The 4,518-nt window shown below is 35.4% G+C and overlaps 1 long non-coding RNA gene across 1 annotated transcript; it reads right to left on the reverse strand.

Annotated features, from left to right (window-relative positions):
• Positions 1 to 2,261: 2,261 nt before the first annotated feature.
• LOC127083809 (uncharacterized) lies at positions 2,262 to 4,181 on the reverse strand. The gene is made up of 2 exons (XR_007788559.1): positions 3,104 to 4,181; positions 2,262 to 2,570 (listed from the first exon to the last, which is right to left on the reverse strand). It is a non-coding gene; the product is annotated as an uncharacterized LOC127083809 (long non-coding RNA).
• Positions 4,182 to 4,518: the final 337 nt, after the last annotated feature.

Consider the following 4,518-nt stretch of genomic DNA (forward strand, 5'->3'; position numbering starts at 1 on the left):
ATGGATCATGGAATGGATGAGAGATATTTGACATTGGATCAAGTACTCGCATTGCTATGGTGTGAATTTGATTTGGAAAATACTTGACGTTGGATCAAGTATGCCTTTTGTCTTTTGAAATTCTTTATTTTATCACTTGTTTTTATCTTTTTAGTTAGCATGCATGATGGAATAATAAAAGAAATAAACCTAAGCTATTACACTTTCATGAGATGGGGGGAGATGTGATCCACAATAGGGGAATGGAACCATACAATACAAGTGGGAAATGGAAAGAGATTAGACAAGTTACAAACCAAGTACCATGCTTAAAACATACAAGTGGCATGGTATCCTCACACAATACAAGGTAATTAAAATGAATTAGAGGCATTGAATAACTTGGATCCAACTTGAGTCTCAATGGACATGTGAACACAAACAAGCAAATGGGGTTAGTATGGGATCAAGTCAAATGAGAATGATGCAACAAATGTAAGCATATTCAAAGATCTAAATAAATTCAAATGGAAAAGGATTAATCATGGACAAACAATCAAAGAATAATCATGTGATCATGGCAAATGAAATAGGCGTACACAAGGCATACATCACTTAATTGAAATGAGACTTTCAATTTATTCAATATGATCACAAACCAAATGAATCAATTAAATGGATAAGTAAAGTGAGATATTAAACCTAAGGATTAAAATCTAACTAAACATGAATTAAAGATCAAATTAAAAAAGGGAAGTTTAACAATCTAAATCACAACTAGAAACTTAATGAACATGGACATGACAAGAATAATGTGATATACGAATCAAATGGAAATTAACCTAATGGAAAATCATGGTAAAAATCTACAATTAACCATATTAATCAAATAATGAGCAAAATAAACAAAATGAATTATCACAACCTAATGGCCAGTTATATCCAAGCATATAAAAATTAACCTATTATGAATTAAATTATGGAAAAAAAAACAAAATCGTTCAGTTTAGCAGGTTTTATAGATGATCTAGGTAAAGGACCCGGGAGTGCATGAACACTACCTACAATAGAGAAGGGAATTAGTACATGGGAAGCCCAGATGATAAATTTTTCCTTCTTAATTAGTGGTTCTATGACATAAGTGTGATTACCGGAATATATGGGACCCTGCATATCAATAGAAGAAGGGATTTGAGGTTGCTTCATTGTACCAGAAGAATATGCCATTTTTCTAGAAATAAAGTAGAATAAAAAGTGAAAATGGAAGTCGCAGGAGATGAAAGTTTCTTTGTGTTCAAAAAGAGTAAAGTGGTGAAACGAAAGGAAGAATAAGAGAGGAAGTTATATAGTTATTGGAACGAGACTATTTGGTTTTCCCTCTGAAACTAAAACGCTGCTGTTTTTATTTTGGATTTAAATCATTACTCATTACTATTTTTTCTTTTATTTAATATAGTCAAAGTTTGTGAACCACAATGGCCTTGGAAATCAGAGTTATGATGACATGTACGCTCAGGTTACTTACATGACGGCTAGGTAATATGAGTCATGATGGACAATGACATATGTAGAATATTTTGAATAGTGTTTATTGAAAAATGCCATATTTTTGCCATATTACAAATACAATCGAAAATGACATTTTTGGGGGTCGGGGTATCTGTTAGCCTGAGATTTTTGACTTAGCTTTTCTACATGAGTGTGAGATACGAGGTGGATATAAATATTAAGTGTAGGTAGATAAGTCATATTGTCAACACAAAGTTTCAAATTCGACAAATTAAGCTTTCAACATATATGGTTGGGTGACTGTCATACCCTAAAATTCGCCCTACCCTTCACACTGATCTTATAGGTCACTAATCCCAAATATTTGCATATCATCCTCTTTCATTCATTTCATTGAATAAGCATGGTTCGCCATATGCAGGCATCCTCTTAGCATCATGTTAATAATGATTCTGATTAATTCTAACTTCGTGTTGATTTCAACTTTAAATTAACTTTTGAAGTTTAAGTTGACTTTGAGGTTAGATTTGATCTTTGGAAATAAGTTTGGTTTTAGAAATCATTTCGTTCTTTTTCGAATTAATTTGTGAAATTCAAGTTGAGTTGGACGATTTAAATTGATTCTTGAAAAGTCGAATTGGTCTTGAAAATCTAATCATTTCATTTTTATAAAGACCATTCCTTTTTTTAATAAAGCCAATTAACCAATCCACATGGTAGATCCATAAACCATTTACTAAGACCAAATTTTCATTTTTTCACAAAGCCATATCTAAATCCAATTTCCAATTCCATTTAATCCATTAAACCCCATTTAACCCTTATCCAATTTAAGTCCAAATTAATCCATATTATCCATTTTTAACCAAAGTACACAGGCTGAGCTAAAAGTTGTTGCTATGTGAAGCTGCAATTCAAAACAGCAGAACGAAACGCAAACTGCAATTCAAAACAGCAGAACGAAACGCAAACTGCAATGCAAACAAGCCATATGTGAAAACAACGCCAGTAAGCCAACACTTCAAACGACAACACAACTTGCAAGCCGCAGCTCCAAATCTAAACTAAGCGCTTCCAAAAATCTGCAATGAAACCCAAGCCAAACGCATCAACACAAGCTGCAAAACGACAACGGCAAATCAAAACGCAGTTTGCAATCCAATTGAAAGCACGGCCAAATTCAATCTTGAGAGGCTATAAGTACAAGCTTAAGCAAAGATTATTCTTCTTCCTACTCTCGCCATTTTTTCTTTAGATTTTTCTTCTTCCGCTTCCGCTCCCATAGAACGATAACAACCTTCATCGAACCGTAACAAACTTTTTCCCCAATCCTCCATAACCACCGCCACGCTTCATCAACCTCACCTTCAACCTCCGTAACCGAATTTTTCAACCTTCATTTCTTCTTACTCCTTCACCATCATCTTCTAGAACCTGCAACCCTCATTCCAGAACTTCCCAACCTAACTCCAATCTTGGCCTACCCTCAACCTCACAACGACAGCTCAGGCCACACCAAGAACCGCATAACAGAAATAGAATGAGAAGAGCATAATAGAGGCGGAAAATGCATAGCAAAAAGGGGGAGGAAAGCACAAGAGAATCTAGATCTCACCTTTTGAAAATTCGGTCGCGTTCACTCTTCGTTCTTCACGCCGCTTCAATCACCGGATCTTAGTTGCATCGCTCTTCTTCACCAACGCGTCACATCGCTCATCTTCACCAATCGCGACGCCTCTCTCATCTTCACCAACTATATTGTTCATCCTCCTCAATCGGAAGCAGCTTCAGCTCGATCGAACAACAACAACAATAGAGTGCGACGATCTTGGATTTGACTCAGTATCGACGGCGTACGATCGAACAACCGAGTCGCCGCGCTTGAGGATGAAGTCGCCACGGTAATACAAAGTGAAGAATCCGAATCGAATTCCGCATTGGTTCGCGAGGTCACCGAGAGGATTTTTTTGACGCTGCTGAGTGAGAGAAAGAATCGCCGCGCCGGGATCGGAGTTTTGGCGTCCGTCGAACAGTCGTGGAGCCAGGAAGGTACGTGAGAGTGATGGCCACTAGTTCATTGTTTTCCTTCTGCGTATTTTCGTTGTTAGTTTGGCTTGCGAGGTGTGGTGTTGATTGTTTTGGGCCTGAGGCCCAACGCCGGTTTCGTCTTCACACCCCCTGGTGGACCGAATGCACCTCCCATTGTGTTTGGGCTTCTTCACCTCGGGCCCATGATGGCCTGTTAATTCCTGGCCCTAGTTTTTTGGAGGTTAGATGTAGGTTAACTTAATTGTTTTAAAGTTTAGATTTAGGATGGCTTAATGGATAATTTTAGACATTACTAGTTGATAATAATAATTAGAATGTTAATTGATTGTTAATTGTTTAGGATCTAATTAGAATTGCTAATTGTTTAGAATTTAATTAGATTTAATTGTGTTTAAAATAATTTTGATAATGGTTTTAGGACTTAATTGTGATAATTGTTTAGAATTTACTTTTGAGAATTGTTTGATGATAATTGTTTTGATTTAATTTTAGAGTTTTGTTTTACTTTAGAATTTGTTTTAGATTTAATAGTTGATGTTGATTTTAATTCTATTATGTCACTTTGACTTCTAACATCTAACATTTAACATCTAACCTCTAACCTTTAATTTTCACATTAACATTTAACCTTTAATTTCCGCATTTTAATTCTCGCATTTTAAATTCCGCTTCTAACTTTTACTCTTTGTCATTTACCTTATACAATTTTATTTTGCTTTGTTATCATATTGTGCATCATTCATCCCATTCTAAAATGAATCTAAAAATGGTTAAGACTTTAAAAAAATGAAAAAGATAATAATTTCCCAAGCATGGAGAGAACTTTGGACAATAGACTTAGAGACTCATTAGGACCCTTCGCGAAAGACTTTGGACAAATGTGACCTAACATGGAAGAAGCGTGCAAGAATCAAGAAGAATTTGTGATCTTTTAATTGTAATCTTTTACTTGCTTTCTAGTTTAGGACACAATTGCACACA

Source organism: Lathyrus oleraceus, chromosome 1, assembly GCF_024323335.1.
Source record: "Lathyrus oleraceus cultivar Zhongwan6 chromosome 1, CAAS_Psat_ZW6_1.0, whole genome shotgun sequence".
Taxonomy (NCBI): Eukaryota; Viridiplantae; Streptophyta; class Magnoliopsida; order Fabales; family Fabaceae; genus Lathyrus; species Lathyrus oleraceus.